Source organism: Haplochromis burtoni, unplaced genomic scaffold (genome assembly GCF_018398535.1).
Source record: "Haplochromis burtoni strain Fernald_Lab_line unplaced genomic scaffold, NCSU_Asbu1 Contig_145, whole genome shotgun sequence".
Lineage (NCBI taxonomy): Eukaryota > Metazoa > Chordata > Actinopteri > Cichliformes > Cichlidae > Haplochromis > Haplochromis burtoni.
In genome coordinates, this window is record NW_024582506.1 from 862,746 (window position 1) to 884,441 (window position 21,696).

Sequence of the window (21,696 nt, forward strand, 5' to 3'; positions counted from 1 at the left end):
TGTGTGTGTGTGTGTGTGTGTGTGTGTGTGTGTGTGTGTGTGTGTGTGTGTGTGTGTGTGTGTGTGTGTGTGTGTGTGTGTGTGTGTGATAATCCAAGTACTGTAGCAGTGTGCCAAGATTAACAGCTGCCACCTTCCACACAAAAGTGGCTGTAATGAGAGCACAATGGTGCAATTCACCACTTCCCTGTTGATAGTGGACACAGGACTCCATTCTCCCTCTCAATCTTTCACACACACAAACTTCAAATGTCACACTTGAAAATTTAAAGTGCTCTTCCATCGATTAATGATTTTGGGAGACAAACCGCTTTTAAATTCAATTGCACAAACAACAATACTGTATATTGTGTCTGGGACACGATCAGAAACAGACTATAGCACTTCTATGCTGCACTAGATTAATATAACTCTTTATATACAGCATTTTTTACCTGATTTTTAACTGATGGTAACGGTTTATATTTACCTCTCTACTTAAATGTGTAACTGCTTTTTCCTTGGGCAATCAAAGCTCCAGCATTACTTATAATATACAGAACAGCTTTACTGTCAAACTCTGGAGTTGTTCTGTACACTACATGTGTTGTTAGTTTGGACTTTATCGCTTGAGAAGTAGGTGAAGTTGTGCCAGAAATCTCGACAGTGTTCAGACTGCATCCGTTTGATGGAGCCACTGAAATACTTCAAGGTTAATTTAACTAACTATTCTTTTCTTTTCTGGAGCCAGTTCAGCTCAATGTTTCCTTCATTCTTTACTTTCTCTTTTTTGGTTGAATTTTCTAATCTGCTACATCTCTCTCATGCCTTCTCCATTTTTTCTACGATACAACAAATACGCACCAGACAGCCAAAGTCAAACGTCTGTCAGGGCGGCTGTTAGCAACACAGATTCCTTTAGTTGTCCTTTGAGCTATGTGTACAGTATGTGGCCGACAAACACAGAAAGATAAAGACAGGAGAGGAGAGGATGAGCCAGCCACTCGCCCTTTGAGCGCTCCAGACAGGCCTTCCTCTCCCTCCTGCTTGTCTGGAGTAATCTTGAACACCTACAGGAGTCTGCAGCAGCCCACAGACAAACAAGGAGGAAACAGACAGCCGAGTGTCTGTAAGACACAAAGAAGTGAACTGTGAGGGATGAAAGACAGGGCAAAGGCAGAGGAGGCAGAGCTGAGAGACAGGCAGAGATGACAGAGAGCCTGGGACTTAAGATAACTGACGCAATCACTCGCTGGGACACTAATGAGCTGCTCAAATAGGTAGAAGGTCAAAGTTTCAAGTCTATTATGCAGAAATGCAAATAGAGTCAGTATTCATCACGGTGCGTGTACGCTGTGCTGGTTTCCTTTTGGGAATTTCTGGTGTTTTTACACAAATATACAAACAAACACTAAAGTTCCCTGACACTGTGGTCACAACGATGTGAGTAATAATGGCAAAAATGCAATCCAAGGCTTGATTTATGGATGTTGATGCAATTACACTGTTCCTCACTATAGCCCCTCCTGCCCACACACACACAGTTTACTTGGATGGGCCACCCAGATTTAGAACCTCATTTTGGCATTTTTATGTCCTCCAAGAGAGCGACACCAACCCCTTTGCTGTCACTTTAAAGGCTCCGTCTCAGTTCAGAAGGTAGCCCTGGCTCTTCACATGACACGTTTCCTTACCAGCAAGTTCACTGTTCAGGTCAATTTAATTCCAATGTCTCTCCAGTGATTCCCTCCTCTGTGGTTGGACATACACTGTCAGCTAAATGAACCTGGAGCAGGTGGAGAACTGGCACACGTGTCACTGCGCTGTAATAAAACAAGAGCTGGAGTTTGAGTTTACAGCCGTGGATTGAGACTCTCACTTGGAGGGGCAGCTGATTGTTTTAGTCTGACGTGTTATTTATTCATCACAAACTAGTTGGTTATTAAGGTTTCTGCAAAGGATAACCTCATAAATGGTAACATTTATTTTTCCTTTGAGTAAGTGGATGCATGCCTCCATTTATGTGGAGACACAATAGAAGCTATATCTTGTTCATCCCACCTTAGTTCCCCCCTCTGGACAGACACTGCGGGACACATGCAGCCACACATAAATGTGACGTAATGACACGTGGAAAAGGAAGTAGTAAACACTGAATAGGGAATGGATTTTGAGGAATTCTACTTCTATAACATGAGTTTTTTAATTGAATGTTATTAGCATTAAATTTTTAGAAGCATCTTATAAGGGCTCAATGGTGAATTTTTGCCTGAGGCCCAAAAGACTATAGAATCGTCACTGCTGCACATCCTTACTGATGCCAAGTCCAGACTGATTTAATTTCATATAAAGTGCCATTTAAAAACATATGCAGATGTGCCAGTTTAGCTCGCCTGGTGAAGCAGGCAGCCATATACTCCAAGGAACCTTCAGATGTGTCTTTCACACTTTTCTCTCTAATCTCCACCGCTCACAGCATTAAAAAAAAAAGAAGTCTGACATCTTAATTTACTGGATAACTACTGAGCAGACTAGTGTGTGCCTACTCTATCAGCATAACGAAGAGGTTTGATTCACAATGAGATGAAGCACAGTCTTGCACATCGCTGTAAAGCTGCTGCTGAGCCCAGCTGCTGTGGCCTTCATTCAGTTCTCCAGTTGCTTCGTCTTCATCAGCTCTCTGCAGCTTGCTGAGCTCAGCTGCCAGTCCAACTCAGAGAGTCATTAAACTGGAAAGCAGCAACTTATGACTGCTGTCGGCATGTCTTCCTGTCACAGGCCAAAAATGAGCCACTGAGGGCAAAAAGCATGCAGATTTCCCAATGAGAACGGATGACAAGGAGACGCAGGAGCCTGGGGGAGACTGAAGAATCTTTCCACATTTCTCCATATTGGCAAACTGCACGATACATTCTTACACATCAAACAACGCTATAGCAGAGAGTGAAGAGGGAATTAAATACACTGAAATCAAATCAAATCTTCAGTGAACCCAGAGCAACAAAGTGTGCAGATCTCCTTTGATGTCTGGCAGGTGGCTTCCTGAAGGAAAATCAGTTTGTCTGGAATCAGCAGAAGAAAACGTCGCTGCCTAAACAGAGCAAAACTACAACTCAGCTCCCGACGTGTGGTCGCTGGGAAATACCGTTTGAAAAACACTGCAGATGTCACCAAAATAAAAGGATATTGTGGATTAGGAGTTTAAAGGGCAATCCAAATCCCTACTTCGGGTAATGACGTCCCCGCCCCACAAATATATATATATATGTGTTGCTTTGCTGCCTCGAAAGCTAATACCACTGGCTTCCCTTTGCCCGAGTCAGCGGACTGCAAGTCTCCAGAGCAGAAAATGAACCTGTTCGCCTGCATTTCAGCATTTAGCCTTGCAGAGAGTTCATGCAGGTTACACTGGACGCTCCTGGCCAGAAGGAGGTAGAGACTGCTGGATGGTGCAAAGGTCAAAGTAACTAGTCAAGGTCACAAATCACACATGGTAGAGCTGCGACCTCGCTGCCAACATTTTTTGGGGGGGAGATGGAAAAATCGTTTCTGACATTTCCTCGAACAGCTGCACGCGGTGAGATCATTCGGGGAGGAACTGGATGACTTTTAGAAAACAAAAGCCTTTAATAATATAGCTGGACATGACCTTAACTGTATGTTCAACATCTACTCTAACTATTGCTGACAGAATTAAGGAGGATGATGGATGAAGCTGGAAATTGATACAAGTCGGGTATGGAAGAGAAGGGAGGAGATGAGATGATAGAAAGCAAAAGTGGTGGAAAGAAGGCGAAGCACAGGACGGGGCTGAACATCTGTTACGTCTTGTTTTGACATGGTTGAATCTGAAGTGCTGACAGCGTGTTGAGATAAGGACGTAAGCTGACATGGTGGAGAAATGAGCTTGTAGTTTAAAAGTAGAGAGACTGAAAGAGTAGAAGATGTCTTAATGAGAGCGTGGAAGTCATCTGACTTGCCGGATAGGTTCAGCCCAGGGTCACGGATACGCATGTGGAGGAAAACCGCAGATGTTTTAAAACAGGGCTCCTAAATAGATAATTAAAGAGAAGGAGACTGACAGAAAGTAGTGAAAAAAAGGAGAAGGATTTCCTGTAAGCTCCTAAACTGATTAATCTGCCTACCAATCCAAAATTCAAAATTAGTTTTTGAATCAATTTAAAAATCAGCTATTAAAATAACTGTTGATAAAATACCTACAGATTAACTAACTGATCGGATAGGAATCCATCGGCTTATCTGAAGAATCAGCCTCTGAGGTAACAGCCAGGATTTTCCGGCTTCCTGTGAAGCCACCGGACATCTAAACCAGTTTTCTACTTGCATTTAATCCCTATGATTTCCACGCCCCGTTTCCATACAGTGCTGAAAGATATATTTGAGCTATAGTCTCAAAGCTCAGACTATAGCTGCAATTCCTCTTCAGGTCTTCTTGTGACTGTTCAGTATTTGCACTTTCACAAAGCAAAAATGAATCCCTGTCTTATTGATTGTGCAGGCTTCTGTTTATAGAGATGAACTAACTGACTACTTGTTTCAGCTCTAAAGGAAAGAGAAAGCTAATGATGCCGGGTTGCTGTGTACAAGCAAATATAATTCTAAAGATATTTAGCTGTAAATATTAATGGAATTGCATTTGTTAAATAAATAAATAACTTGACTTCATGCGCTTGAATAACACTCTAGGTTTGTTGTTTGCGTCCCTTAAAAAAAAAAAAAAAAGACTTCGGGTACTCTCAAACATTGTTTGCCGAGTTATTATCCACTATGACTTCCCATAAAACCATAGCGCCATCTCTTCAATGATGTTGACAAGTGTGCAGTGCGGCTGCAAATATCCATTAGCTGTTGCATTAGAATCATATTAAACCCATTTATTTGTTTTTGAGTTGAAATATGGTCAACATTAACGTTTGCCTCGGGCTTTATTGACTTCAGGCAGATTATTAGAAATCTTCTTAAGTCAAATGTTGTGTGCTAAATTATACCCTGTGCAATCCATTTGATAAATGCAAAATATAAGTCTACATATTTGTTTGTCTGTCTGATGGCAAAATAAAAACAACATTTCAGACAAAACTGCTGGAAGCTTCATCTCTTTTTCAAATTGTTACCCATCATAACACATGCTGTGCATCCTTGTTTGAGAGCAATTATGGTGCACCACAGTTTATATGATGTTATTTGACCTGATAGAGGGTAGAATAACACTTATTAGATGCTAAGTGGACACTTTAGATTGCTACTTTACTGTAATATGACATGTGTTGGCTGGTTGCTAAAACAGACTGTGTACTGTAGAAAAGTAGCCATCTTGAATTTTGGAAACAGATGTGACAAATTAGAGACGGATCTCACTGAAAAGAGAACGCTGCACACCAAGATCTTCTTACAATGCAGATACACCCTTGAATCACACTGTTACATACTGCCATTAGCATTTTTTACACATCAAGTAATTTCTGTGTAGCACACAACAATAGCACACTTGGAGCCAGCACATTTATGAATTATCCGCTACGTTTGGAGACAAAAAACTCCTCTCAGGGCTCAGCAAAAATATCTTCCTTTTGGATAAAGTAGATACTGTTAAAGTTTAACTTTGAGGACATAATTTGCAGTTAAAAAAAAAAAGGTGCAATAGATGTTACCGTAACAGCCAGAGTAACAAAAGAAAACAAAATGTTCAAAATCGTAATATTAGCCAAACCTGAGAGAAATATTGTGGTGTTTCCCAGCTCTACTATTCACATATCAGCACAGTCAAACATCAGGCCAAAGACCAGCTAATGTTCAATGTTCCTTTGCGTTCTTACACACACCTCTGTCGGGTGATGTCTGGAAAAGTTCATGACTGTGCTACATGTGTTATAATCAGTTAGCTTGTCTAAATGGGACGCTACTTAACAAAATAAACATCACATTGTGTTTAGGAAGAGTTGAAATGAATGACTGAGACCACGACATCATGAGTAAAATGTTTGCCAAGTTCATAATTCAAGTAATAAGTAGAGTTCTTGTCTCATAGATTTACATACATCTAATGTCTTTTTGCAGCCAAAGGATCGTCCCCCTGCTGGACACTAGAGAGATTGCAGTTTTAAAACACATCTGCACTAGCTTCATATTTTCACACCTGCAGATACAGCTTCCATCTTGTATACAGCCAAATATAAACCAATTTTTATATAAGTTTATGAACCTGCAGCTACATTTGCTCGTTCACATCTGCACTCCCATGCGCCTGTGCGCACCCAGCCTCCTCCCAACACTGCAACTAAATTCCAAATGTGTGGGAACTGGAATAAGAACTGTTTTACATCAGCAGTGTAGCAAATAAATTACTGTGCTGCTGCAAGGAAGGCACTACAGGAGTCGGATAGTCTTCAGGATCACAGAAAAGTTTGAGAAACCTGCCAGGAACGGCAGGCACACATCCAAGATATTAAATGGAGATGAGAAGCTCAACTAGTCTTGCAGGTCTAAACAGTAACACCCACTCCTCTCCCACAGTCGGTTCTCACCAATACACCAGCAATAAACATCAGACCTCAGTAGTCCCCCTGCACCGTTAACGCACATAAACACACTTAACGTACAATCTTTCAACACAAAAGGTGCACTCTTACCCGTCCCAAAACTGAGTGCTGTGCTAATAAAACTCAAGTGGAAGAATGGGAACTACAGGGTTTAATTATACTTTGAACTGTGACTGCACATCAAGTCTTTTCTGCCTCCTTACAGACACACAGACTCTCCAAGCCAGGATCACTCGTCACTGAAGATCATTTAAGGATTGCAGGCACAGTGTTACTCTCAGCAGGCTCACTCTTGATCTACAGTATCATAGCAAGCTTAGCCCACACACACACACACACACTCCCAAAGCATCACCTCAGATGAGGACCACACCTTATTATTGTCCTCAACAAAATGTAAAAGAATATATCGAAAGTTCAACCTACACAAGTTTTCAAAAAATAATAATCTAGGGCTCACGAATCATTTTCAAACCCTGCTGTTTGAAGCCAGAGATTCAAACAGTTCTTGTTCTCAGTTCCTGAAATTCTGACATTTTAAAGGTCAGGATTTTATATCTGCTACCGCAAAGCTGCTATTTTGAATTCCTGCAACATCTGAGGAAGATAGAGGAAGATAATCATCTTTTTCACTCTGTGTGTATCAACAGCTGCTTATTTGGACAGAAACTCATCAAATCTGCATCTGCAGAGGTGCTAAAGAGTGTCAGTATATATGCAGGTGGAAAAAAATAACTGATAAACACCACATGCATGAAAATCTTATACTTAAAAGAAATCACTTTTGTACTGGTGGTTAGCGCTGTGGGCTCCTAGTAATAATCCAGTCCGGGGCCTTTCTGTGTGGAGACATGCATGTTAGGATCGGATAAATTTGAGTAAAGATTGTTCCAAATCCAGTTGAAATTGACTTCTTAATCAAGTCTACAATGTGCTGAAATTTGTGCAAGACTCGTCAAACGTTCTGTGAAAGGCGCCAGGGTTTTTTGCCCAACTTTAAACTGTTGCAGAACTGAACAAATAGAAAAACTTTCACCTTTAGACACAGATCTGTGTCGTACTTTTTAACAAGGCATCTCACACTGAGTGTCGTGTTCCTCCCGTTTAGTGTTTACTTTAAGCACAAATGTGACGCAGAGAGTTACTGCAGAACAAAAAATGTGTTCAGGCAACTTTCCGTAGAAAGTTAAAGGTTGAAATAAAAAAAAGCAAAAAAGCTTAATAATAATCGCCCTATGTGTGTGTGTGTGTGAATTCCTGAATTCCAGTGAGCCAGCAGAGCTCACAGGAACTGAGCCCACACAGACACAAACATCTGCCAGAAACCGATGCACACAGTGCCGAGTCAGTTAGCGAAGCACTCTGAGGCTTGTGGACTGTATGTGTGTGTGTGTGTGTGTGTTTGGGGGGGGGGTGCAAGACGCCACTTCTACACTGCACTGAGCTAGAAACAGGACTTTCTCATGTTAAGCAGAAGATCTGGTCAACACTCTATGGGTTGAAGCTCAAGTGCAATGTAATAGGAGAATGATCCCAAGCACAAATAGGTCACCATCCTTTATTTATCCAGGGCGATCTGGCCACTTCTGAACACCTCAAAAAGGATTCAATTAAACTTCAGTGCAGACCGAGTTAAAATCTGGACCTGAACCCCAGTGAAATGCTGGTGAAAGACTGCAAACCCTTCAAACTGGCAAAAGGGAGTGGTGCCAAAATACTATGACAGCAAAGTCAGAGACAGATCTAAAGTTATTGGAAATACTGCAGATATTGTACATAAAGGTGCCACAGTCAGCAGTGGCATGTTTTCAAAATGCAGAATTCTCTCTCCACTCTTAGATTTCCCACTGGGGGATGACATCATCTCAGCCCATCCGCCCTTCTCCTGGCACACAACACACACAGTCATGTATCCATGCCTTCAGTGGACCTTCCATTAACTTACATTCATTGTCTACAATGTAAGCAATACCTACTAGCACAGAAACATCACCCTCTTTGAAACGTCGTGAAAAGCCCATCACAGCACTCTTGCTACTGCTCTTTTCCCAAACCATACCCTCACTTTGTAACACGTCTTCACTTTCAGTTATTTTAATTTTTTGTGTTCTGTCCCCATAGTGTGAGCACAAATGCAGGTCCCCACAACATTAGTAAAACATGACACACACACACACACACACACACACACACACACACACACACACACACACACTTTAATGGAGCCGCAATGGGGAGCTCTATTGATTGAAGACCCCGCTTCTTACTGCAATCAAACATTAACTGTGATTCTCTGTTGCCATGGTAACATGGTAATTGAAATCAATTAGCATCTGAGCGTCACGATTTTCCCAATGTGATGTTTTTGTGCATGTCTGGTGTGTATGTTGGCACACAGAGCAGTGAGAGCAGCAATAGTAGTACTGTTTTGTTTTTTTATTTCAAAAGGCAGCAGAGTGAGCTGTAAACCAGCAAAATTATAAATGTGAGTCTATGTGAAGAAATCTTTTATTTTAATGTGTTCTGCAACCCGCTACATAAGCTCGCCAAAGAGCCAGTATCATCTTTCGCTCTTTCTTCCTAGCTAACCAACCCCCAGGAGACGCCTATGACTCCATAAGTGATGAGCAAGCGAGTCGCTATTGATCAGCGAGCAGAGACAAAATGTCGACCTCCACCATCGGGGAGTGTGCTGGAGGCCGACTGCCTCAGGTTTACACTAAAGATGACTGACAGGAACTGGCCTGAGACAGACAGATGTCGGAGTGGTTTGGGTCTGTGTGCGTTATGTCATTTAATGTGGGACCTCAAACATCAACACGGGTGGATAAATGTGTTCACAGGACGTTACTGGTTAGCACCTTAAAAAAAAAAAAAACCTGTCAAAACCAATGACGATACAGTCATCGGTCAAAACGGAGGGCACAACTGTTACACAACTCATGTGATTTCATAGCTGCTACATTCACACCCTTCTTTCCTTCATTCCCTCTAATCTCACCTTTTCCTACCTTTTCCCTCTGCCTACTCCTTTCTCCTCCTTTTTGCCTCCATCCTTTTTACAATTTTTTTTTTTTTGTTTTCACTCCTTCCTTCCTTCCTCCTCTCTCTCTCCTTCCCATCTCTCTCTCTTTTCATCCTACCTTAACTTAACTCTTCACCTGCCCTCCACATCTTCTCTTTTTTTCCTTCCCATCTTCTCCCTCCTTTCCCTCTTTTCGCATCATTCCGTCCTTCCCTCTTATTCCTCCCCTCCTTCCCTCTTGCTCGTCCCCTCCTTTCACCCCTTCTCTTCCTTTCCTTCCTCTTTCACTTCCCTTTGCCTACTCCCTTCTTCCTTGCTTTATTTTTTGACTTCATGCTTTTTCCATGTTTTCATCCTTCTTTTCTTCCTTTCCTGCTTCCACCTCCTTTCATCCTTCCTGCCATTTTTCCTTGGCCTCCTCATCTCTTTTTGCCTATTTCCATCTTCTTCCCTGTCTTTCTTGTTCCTTTACATCTTCCCTCATTTTCCTTCCTCCAGTAATCCAGTCTCATTATTCCAAACTGAGTGTAGACCTATTCAAAAAAGTCATGTATATTGAATTTTACAGTATACAAAAAAGACAAAAACAAAATAAATCAGGGAATACCCAAAATAAATGAATAAATAAAAATAAATGTCTGTACAAAAACATTTTAGCTCATTTAACTCCAAATTTCAAGTGATTAAGTGAGTAAATTAGCAAATGTAAGACATCTGTAAAAAGGTAGAAAAATAAAAAGTCAAATAAACAGGGTGGGAAAAGAGTTATAACACAGATTTGAACCAATTAGTCCAAGGTCCAAGCTTTAATATCAGCTTGCTGTGCTGAATAAAAGCACTTTTGAGGAGAAGACGGGGGTAAGATTGGTGTGTATTTCTCTCCCACAGCCTGAGTGAGGCCAGAGAAAACACCCCCCTTCCAAGTCTATTTGCATTAAAGCTGCTTGTGCCCTGGACTTGTTCATCAGAACGCGAGACAATCTGCCCACAGTTTTGGCTCTCAGGGTGCGGTCAGCCAAGCACCACTCAGAGGAGCTAATGCTGAGTAACTGCTGGACGCCGCAGAGCTGTGGAAAATGAAAGAGAAGAACTTAATAAGGTGAGCCGGACCAGCAGACGGGCTCGCTTCAACACAACCGAGGAAACGGGCGTCTGAGATGTCAACAGACTGACCACAGAGGTACCATCAGCTGCAGCCCACGGCGCAATTACCAATCATCAATATTCCCACTTTTCAAACAATGCTACAAGAACGCCGTCTCCCCTCACAGGGTCACCGTGTCACTAATGGCTCCATCATACCTCATTGATCCTCCAGTTTCCACCTCTGTTTACTGCTCTGTACTGGGATTTGTGTCCGCAGGACGACAATCAATACCATCCTCCATCCTCTCCCTCCGTTTTGTGCATTAGTTGTCCGCATTTTTTCTTTTTAAAAAAGTCAATGCTCAGATGAACTCAGGTTGTTTTGTTTTATCTGTGCTGCAGAGCCCTAAATGTCAAACGAACAAAACGGGTTAGGCTAGGACATCAGTATGAGAAGTTTCCATTAAATTAAATGCAAGCATTAAGACCAGAGATATTCAGAGTGTACGGCAGGCCTAACATCATCCTGCATTACTCACTTCGAGCTGGCCTGTTTAGGAGTGTCCATAAAAGGTCTGGGATGTAAAATGTCAGTCAATTAAATGGCCTCAAAGGATGCTGGCCTCTTTTAACTCTTAATTTAAAACCGCCTTTTTTTCCGTCCTCCTTCTGCTACTTTCCAGTCATACAAAAAAAAAAAAAAAAAGAAAGGAGGGGGACTCGGGCTGAGTAATGCTCGTGGACAGACTGTTCCTCATGCATAATTTCTGCACAGTAATAAATGGTGAGGCCGTGGCGTTTTGGGGAGATCAAAGCAAAGCAAGCCTGGCCCTAATAATGGCTCTTATAGCGCTGGACCAGAAAGAACCAAAGATGCCACAGGCAGCAGGATGTGTGCGTTTGTTTGCCAGAGAACAAGGAACTACACTTTTGGATACAAAAGCTCTCATAAGCTTTTGTGTTCCGATCTGCTGAACAGATGAATGAAGCTCATAGATGAATGAACTCACAGCGCAGCCCGACAGGTAAAGTGATTGTTCAGCCTAAACAATCACCTGCTTAATGTGCAGCTCTGTCACTTTGCCTTCAGGGCAACAGCCCGCCACACCTTCAAGGCAGACAGACAAAAATAGGTCAGCAGCTAATGCGTGTATTTTTTGTGCATTCTCAAGTGTGAGTGCATGCATGTGTATATGCAGTCGCCATGGATGTGGTAGCTGTGAGATGAAGGGGTCCGCAGCACTCCAATAAAAGTGGGCTGAAACACGACACCGATCACCACACAGCCAGGGAGGAAAAAAAAAGGCAAAGCTCAGCAAAACAAGGGTGCCACAAACATTACCAGTAGCATGTCTTTCAAACCAGAGACGGCATTTGACAATCAGCAGAGGGGATGTTGAATTGCATGTTTGCGCCCACATTTTGGACGTTGCCTCTGACAGCGGCTCTCAAGCTTCTGCGATCTGAAATGACATGTCGCCTGTTAGAACACATGTTAGTTTTCCCTAACTGTCTCTCTGAGGCCTGCGTTCTCTTTGATCGGGGGTTTAACCTTAAAAAAGGATAAGGCTGGCATTCTTCAGCTTTTAATTATCCAAGAAGGAAATAAACCAGCGCTGAAATGTTGCTGCGAGCGGTGACGAAAAGGGCCGGAGCAGTTCAGGCAGGGTGCAGTCACCATGTTACTGTTAATGTAGTCGTCTTAAAAGCAAGCCTGGAAGCACAATTAGGGAAAAATCTTTCTTTTTCTTATTAATTATTACAACACCACCAGTGGGACAAATGTCACAATGTTTTAAGTCGTCTTTGAAATAATCCCGAGTCCATGCACCAAGTCTCCTTTTGATAGATCAAAGCGTTCGGTTACGGCCTCGCTTCCTGATTGGCGGTTTCGCTGCCAGATTACATTTACTGTGAGAGACAAATACCTTTAAGAACCCATGCATTCATCCATCCATTATCAGCCACCCTTTACAGTCGTGCTGCGGTGGCAGCAGGCTATTCCATACGTCCTTCTCCATGGCAACAGTTTCCAGCTCCTCCTGGGGGATTCCGAGGCATTCCCAGGCAAGATTAGATAAATATTCTCTCCACTGAGTTCTGGGCCTCCCCTGGGGTCTCCTCCCAGTTTGTAGTATGTGGATAATCTCCACAGGGTGGTGCCCAGGAGACATCCTAACCATGTTCCCAATGGCTGGACCACCTCAATGAGCTCCTTGAAGTACAGAGGAGCATTGGCTCTATGTCTATGATACCAAAAACTCATGGTCACAGCAAGAAGGTCCTGGGTTTGAATCCAGCACTAGGCCAGGGCCTTTCTTTGTGGAGTTTTTACATTCTGTCCATGTCTTTGTGGGTTCTCTCCAGGTATTCCAGTCCAAAGACATGCAGTCAATAGGGTTGGGTTAAATTCTCCATGGCTGTGAGCTTGAGTGGTTTTGTCTTTTTATCTTTTTTTGTTAGCCCAAAACTGCATAAGCAGAAGAAAATAGATGGAAAAACTAAAAAGAAAGATTAAATGATTGATGATTGAAAATGATTAAAAACGTAGAAACACTTAAATACATTAAATACAAGTTTCACAGCTTGGCACTTACAAAACTGGAATACTCCAGAACCCAGCATTTCTATTTTTTACTATTCAAACTAAAAGTGATGATAGTTAAAAATGTTGATATGAACAATTACAATTTCATAGAGTTGCATAAAGCTGCAGTGAGTCAACCTATCTGCCCATCTGGAAGCATTGCAACAAAACAGCCCCACCAAGCAATTTCCCTACAAGTACTCAGACACCACTCAGAACTGGACTGATTAAGGATTAGAGCAGGGCAATATGACCAAAAATATTTATCACGATATACATTTGAAAATTTGCGATAACGATATAACTGACGATATAATTGACACTAGACAAAATACTTTACAACTCCACAACTTTATTAGTGCAAAAAAAAACCCATCAATGTATTTTCACTTAAACAAGCAGCTGTTTTTTATGTGCATTAAAGTTATATAAAAATTTAACAGTGCAAATGCAAATTCCTTGCTGACAGTTTAACCAAAAGGCATTTCCAGTGGAAACTGGCCGACATATCCTCAGCATAACCATGTATAATATCCACAAAACTTAAAAAGAGGTTATACACACACAATACGGTAATATTATGTTGAAGCACAGTACGTATCACTCCGCGAGGCGCCTGCCTACGATAGCCGTAATGCTCCGACAATCCATCAAGCGGTGCAGGCTTCGTAGCTTAGCAAAGTCGTACTGAAAACATTTGACAGATTTTCGAGCGCCGTGTACCACATAAAATCGTTTCGAGGTCAGTAAACACAACCAGAATTCATACATAAGGCACACGGGATTATAAGGGGCACTGTCGATTTTCAGAAAAATCAAAGGATTGATTTTAAGTGTGCCGTATTTTCCAAAAAACACGGTAATAACGACGGCCCGCTAGCATGCTCTACCAAAAATAGTGCTTTGTTGTGTATCTGACGGACGAAAGCTAAACCAGTTCCACACCACTGAAGTTGCAGCATTTTTACAAACCAATTCTGGTTCATCCGTTTCATTCAACGATCCGCTTTCGCCCTTCTCATTCTCCGTCGCATGCTTTTTCCGCCATGTGCGTATGAAAACAAAGGCACTGCTCATGCGTGTTTTACCCACATTCTATCGCAATATTAGATTTTTTTATCATTGCCCAACATAATAAACAGTATTACCGTGAACGGTATGATATGGCCCAGCCCTATAAACGATTATCAACTCCTCTTTTGTTTCTTTAAAAAAAAAAAAGAAGAAGAAGGACACGGAGTACACATACTGAAGCACGTAGAGGCACAAAGATGACCTTGATAGGACGCAACAGATGAAGAAGACAGGAGGCTTCAGGGGACGTGGCGTCTGCCACTATGAGTCAGGAGACTGACTATGGCAATCGGGTTTCGAAGAGTGTCATTCCTCTGACGGGAAGAGGAACGGTCATGTTCTCTACAGTCAGCAAGGACGGGACAGCGGAAGAGCGATGGCTGATGCATCAGCTGTACAAGGTCAATCCACTTAAAACCTCGGACTTCAGATAAAATGTAAAGAACATTTTATGAAAGAAGTTGGATATATTTTAAAGATCCACAGGTTAAGAACAGTGGATAAAAGTGGACAATATGCAACACATTCTCAGGGAGATGGGAGATTTCTAAGCCCCATGTTTAGCATTATTGCTGTCTGGGCCTTAATCCAACCTGAGGCAGAGTTCATGTTTGTAAAGGGAAGGGAAGAGGAGGTCGTCCAAAAATCCCAGTTTACAGGACAAAAATAAGAAGAATGCGCCTCGACCAGATGTCTGAATTTGAACAAACTCTGTTTATGACCTTGTAAACGCTTCACCCGAATGATGAGGTGGCCCTCAAACACAGCAGCGACCTCTGACATCCTGCAGGAGCTCTGAAAGCAAAGGTGACAATGTGTTTTGAATGGCCGCTTTTTAAGCAGAGCTGCAAGAAAATACGGTGTTTCATTAAGGGGAAACCGAGCACTGTGCGCAGCTAAGTGGTGCTGCAGTTTCCGAGAACTGTCTGTTTGACGTTTTGATTTGTTTTCTGAGGAAAAGCCTGCATTGTTTGCTCCAGTCCCACCTCTATTGTGTGACCCAGACCTTGCGTTTCAGCAAATTCAACCAGGGCTCAACACAATAACAGTGTGAGGTCTTTGCTGCTGTACGCGTTCGGTCGCTCACATCAGCTGGGCCTCTGTTTTTCGCTCGTTCTCGGTAGTAGAGGTTTCTCTTCGGCTCTCAGTTTTCATTCAACCACGTCAGCGCGCCCCTCCCTCTCACCCTGAAATCCAAAAGGAAATGACTATCCAATTAGAGAAAGCGGAAGATGGTTCAAGGTCCCCTTTTCGTTCGGGTGAAACATGACACGATAAGAGGCTGAGGGGAAAACACTGCACTGTGGTCACTTTCACTTCTGCTTCAGGGATTTTTCAGCCACAGAGTTTTCTGCCTCCTCCCTCCACATGAATCATTTTCCTGTGACAATCTGTTCAAATGTACAGAAGATTAGCACATCCTCCTCTTAAACTTCACTGTTTCTCGCCTGCATGAGCACTGGATAGTAAATCCCTGGAAGCTCAAGTCTCGAGCTACAGGATGGCCTAATTTATCAAGCCTCCTTGAAAACCAGCACCACTATCTCTGATGCCGCGGTGCTTGGAGCAGGTCACACAGACATGAGAGTGGACAAAAGCAAGTAGAAGAGACAGATTTCTGTGGGGTAATGACAGATAATAATGAGGCTCTAACATAGGCTCCACGGCTGGTTTAACCCTTCATTACAACACAGGGCTCTGAATCTAAAAGAACTCAGTTGACTCAAGCTACTCTGCAGAGATGATGGGGGAAAGACAAATAATGTGAACGTGAAAAACAAAACGAAAAATAAAAAAGGTTCCAAATCTCTAAAAGTCAGTAAAACGATTTTTAGATTCTCATCTGTCACAACAGTGAGAGGAATCTTACAGCGGAGCCCTGATCTCAGCATGTGATACCACAAGTTTTGGTGATACCAAGTAAATACAGGGCCAGTATTGCCCATACCAATACCGATTCTTTTTAACCTTATGTATTGGAGAGCAGTGTGTCATGATTTATGAGATGACTCATTATTAATTTGCCAATTCTGAACTAATTTTCATGACAACTAAATCACTGTCATTTTTACTTTCCACAATAATTAACGAACACAACAAAACAAAAACACCCCTTTGAACCATTCAGCTGGGTTTTTCTGGATCTGGCAGGTAAATGTGACCTGTCTCTAAAGCACTTGGGGTCACTTCTATTTAAAAAAAAAAAGATACAGTACATGTGACAAAAAAAAAAAAAAAAAAAAAATAGTACTGCTTAGTTTGTTCAGCTTTTTGGGTGTCTGGGCTCTCCCTTAGAGATAGTGAGGAGCTTCGTCATTTAAGATTCACATATATAATCTCTACTCACTGGAGAGATTATATCACTCAGCTGGCTTGGAAAGGAGCTGGAAAAGGTGGCCAGGGTGAGGGAGGTCTGTCGGAAATGCATGGACGGATATTCCATGCAGTGGTTGGCGTTTACAGTTACATTTGAGTCTTGATGTTTTAGTTTATTCAAAACTTCCACGACATCCTTTTGTGTCTTTTCAAATCTTCCTCTTAGGTTAGTATTCAGTTTTGTAGTACTTCCTTGCTTCTTGTTTTAATTCGTTTCAGCTGTGTCCCATGACCCTCCTGCGTCCACTTACCTTGATTACCTCACGTGTGAGATTTTAAACCCCGCCTTTTGTCCGTTTTTCCTCCCAGTGTGTTCCTGTCTACTTTGTTTGGAACCTGCTTTCCTTTTCCTGTGGACTTTTGTATTCTGTGGATTTTGTACCAGCCATAATAAAGGGCTTGCTTTTAGTTATCCTGCCTGTCTCAAAGCTTTTGGGTCCTATTGTTGCGACCCGTGACAGTGGCCATTGCTTAGTTCTGCCCCATCAGTACTGTACAGGCCTTCAACACAGTTTAAAACAATTCTGATGATGATTTGATTAGATTTTTTTTCACTCTTTTGGCACAATAGGGAGAATGAATTACAATTTTTACAAAGGTATGGCTGTACAGTTTATCCTTTATAGCGACAATTACTACATTAAGGATTGACAGGATGAGTGACATTTGACTTTTTAAGACATGCAACAACATGCTGAAGAGGGAGAGTTCTTGGGGTTTTAGAAAATAATGAAATATTTCTGATATTCTCACCTATCTTCCTTCTCCTTTTCACTCACACTGAAGCCAATAGTGTTAGAATTAACTGTATAACAGTAATGGCGCGACAACACCAACTGAATGTGGAGCTCCTCTTTGTGGACCGAGCGATTGTATTATTAAGCGAAGACCTCTGGCCACTGAACGCTCCGCTGCGTCCTATCATTGAAAAACGGATGACGTGTCAAAAGAGAGTCAGCGGTATGTTTTGACCCTGGAGGCGAACGTGGGACCACAAAAGGGTCTTTGGCGAAGATAACTCTAAATAGGGTCATAAATCAAGGTCTTAGCTCAACGAGATCAGCACATGCTGTAGTTATCAAATCCTAAAGATCCTCAAGCAGAGAAGTACAGTCTTAAACTGTCCTTCAAAGACAGATTGATACTGAAGAACAGGTGCACACAAAATTCTCAATAAGACTACAAATGCGATTAATATCTTTTAAATGCAATATCCAAAACTATAAACAGATCCTCTGATGTCAAAAGGGCTTTGAGGCTCATTTTTATGCTTCTTTGGTTTCAAGACAACCAGATTTTTCCAACAAAATCTAAAACCTATGGATTGTTATTGTTATAGAAAACACAGATTTTGTTCAATAAGATAATCTTGATAAACACCACTTTCATGATTTTTCAATGATATCACCGGAGGTTAAACTCTAATGTTCGGATATAAACTAACAACAGCAAGGTCACATGACTGCAGGGTCAACACCACTAAGCCTATATGCTCGCCATGATGATAATGCATGTGCCTATCTTCTCGTTTGGGCACAAGTGAGGTTTTATTGACATATTTCATGTCGTAAAACAAATGTTGGGTGAACTGTCTGCCTTCTTTTATACATCCAACCACAAACCCACTGAAAAAATGACTAAAGAGTTGAGAGAACCAGAAGTACAGTAATGATAACTTATTTCCAGCTTCTAGGACTCATTCTTATGTCACTGTCTTGCCACATCACAACAACCAAACCCAAAAATCATGTCCTCATTGACTGAGATACAGAAATGCTTCAATTACATCTCCTTCAGTTTTTCCTGAAACCAAATGCCCAGTGACTATCCTTGGGCCACGAGGTTACCATAGCAGCAGCTGTGTCTCAGTCACCCTGTGTGCCCTCCCGAGACCAATCCTGTACAGATTAGATATGACCATCAAACGGAGGAACTGGATCCTCAGAGGATTAGAGCCCAGAAGCAGAAACTATGTGACAAACTCGCAGCTTTCTGTTCGCTCCTGCGACTCCGGACTGTCCTCCAAAACTCCTCAGAGGATGTTTTGAAAATGCTCACGTCGCCTGTAGCCCACATATGTGTTTTATGTCAGCTACAAGGGGGAAAAAAAAGAAAAGAGGCAGTTAAGGCCAAAGAGGAGAGAACAGAAAAAAAACGAAAAACAGCATCAAATTACTCTACAGCTTCTGCCAAATCCTACAGGATGATGTCAGAGATGTTCAAACACATTTTTTAATACTGTAATAAGGCTTCATGGCCGCCAGCTATTTTAGATTATTAGCATTTAGACAGATCACATTCATTATGACATTTTAAAGAGCAGAGGTTTGCAGGGACGGCCGAGGGTCCGTCTGCAGTATCAGCCACCAGTCTGCTTCCTACGCAGAGCCCCTGAGGGCAGACACGAGCGCTGTTAAGAGTGTGTGCATGTGTGCGTTTGTGGCTATATCAGTGACGTGGGATTATGTACACTCAATTTAGTCCCAAGAATGCAGCCATCAGGCCAAAATGCATCTCCCACAAGGCCTCAGGGCACGTTTTAGAAAACAGGGTGGGACCACAGACAATTTAACACTTACAAAAATATCATTGGCATGACTGAAACACATCATTGAAAAATCTAAACATGTGGCCACATTCTGTGAATTTTCACGCTTTAATATAAATAATACAAAAGACGTGTGTGAATCCTCTCTGGGAACAAAGAAGCCTATTACATCCTCATCAATAAATCACGTATGGATGCGATGGTGAAACAGATAGTCTGTTTCCTCACTCAGGAGGGGGGATGAAGTGTGCAATTTAAAGGTATAATAACATTTTCTTTTTTAAGTTTACGTTTCACTGCATCGTCACTCTTATTTTTCCTCTCCCCCCAAATTGAAAGACAGCGTAAAGCAAGAAAAAAAAAAAAGAGGAATAACTAGTAACATCTGCCTTTAGCAGTCTGCAAGTGTGACCTGAGTATATTCATTTTCTGTACCAGCCAAGAGCAGCGAGACAAAAACAGACACAGACAAAGCTCTCTACACTTCCCTTAAAGTGTAACCACAAACTCTCACCACATTCAGCAGACACAGACACACTCGAGGTAAATAAAGCCACAGACTACGTCAAGATGTGCTGCAGAAAACAAATGCAAATCATCAACAGACACAGCCATGTTGAGATTTTAGTTTACCCTCAGTATCCTCCTGCACCTAAAGCAGCTGTGTTCCTATCAGGGTACAAATAACAACAATTTCTTATCATACCCTGAACTGATTATGCTGTATAAGTGCATCATAAAGATCTATTATGGCTGCCACTACAACATATCCTACAGGCGGGTATTGGGTAGGCTCCACTATGCTGGGGTTAGCCCATAGATGGAAGTTATTATAAGAAGGATGTGCAGCACCAGGACCTGATATAATCTAGGCCTAATAGCTGACAAAGCCAAACAGGACTCAAAACAAGGGGCTCCTAACAGCAGGTACTCATCCAGGCAGAAATAACACAGGGCAGAACAATCCTGATCATAAAGGATCTCTACATGGGTAAGATGCCATTGAACTACTGGCCAATTACCTGCCTCTCCACAACGTGGAAGCTCCTCTCAGGCATTTCAGCCAACCTGAATAGGCATAAGTCTATACATGAACACAGCTCAGAAACAGATTACAAATATCCCCATAGGGTCAAAGGTGGTTATCAGAACAGTACTAGGACTCTAAGGCCAGGCAGGCCAACCTGAGCACTGCCTCAATCACCTAAACCAGCCCAGCACTAACAGTAGATATGGATATAGATTCAGGAGTGGAGTGACCATCAGCCAGACATCGACTCACTGATCCATCTCACCAGCATCCACCAGCGTTGGAGCAACTGGAAATATATAATAGCAGAGATACAGTGCAGCTACAAGTACCTGGGTATCCCACAGGCCAAAAGGAACCCAGATACCCAACTGGAATAATAAGCTGGTCACAGGAGTAGATGGATACCACTGATGACAACATATGAAAACTGACAATGCACAGAGGTCTCCACGTGAAGTCCAGCACTCTGAGGCTCTATGAGCAACTGAAAGAGGGAGAGCAAGAAATACAGGGACTTGGAGCGTTCACAAATAACATCAGGATGAAGCAACTGGAGATAGACAGTGATGAGGAACAGGAGGAGGAACTCTCATGGATGACCAACCACCTGTGTGGGATATACAATCGACAGAGGAAGGGCCCGAGATGAAGAAATCCTAATAAAGGACAGCTTAAAGGACAGCACAGAGACTCTGATGTGGCGGCACAAGATTAGACCCTAAGCAGCAGATCCAAAGAGGCAGAACTCTATCAAAACCAACAGGACCCAAGTTACAGACTGTGCAATGGTGCTCCAGAGACCATCCACAACATAGCAGCACAATGTAAGATGCAAGGTGAGACACATACACTGAGAAGCATAACTAAGTGGTTGGGAAACCAGACAGGAACATATGTGGTGCATATGGACTAGAAGTCCCCAACTCCTTATGGGAGACCACCAAAGGGGGTCGAAAACAACAGGGCTAAGTTCCAGTGGGACTCTGAGTTCCAGACAAACCTCATGAAGAAAGGAATGATACATCTAGGCTAGGCTTTTTTCAGTGTGGGATATCCCCATCATTCATGACAAAAAACAAACTTTGAGAAGCTGGAATAAGGAAATGTGGAGCATTTCACCCCCAGCAACCACCTCCAGCTTTAGGAATACAGAGTCATTCCTATACTACCAAAGAGACACCTGACCTAGGAGGGGACCAGGAACATCACAGATGCTTGAACCACTTCAGATTAGATTGTCTCAAATTAGCTCTACTTCCCTACTTCAGTCATTCCCAAGTTTAGTCCCTTGGGAATAACTGAACCTCTCACCTGTCTAAAGCTGAACTCAGACAATCTTCAATACAGGGAGTGCAGAATTATTAGGCAAATGAGTATTTTGTCCACATCATCCTCTTCATGCATGTTGTCTTACTCCAAGCTGTATAG

General features: G+C 42.3%; 1 protein-coding gene across 15 annotated transcripts in view; it reads right to left on the reverse strand.

Annotated features, from left to right (window-relative positions):
- The window catches only part of myo9ab (myosin IXAb), a 150,664-nt gene that overhangs the window by 111,950 nt on the left and 17,018 nt on the right, over window positions 1-21,696 (reverse strand). The gene's annotated exons all lie outside the window — the stretch shown is intronic.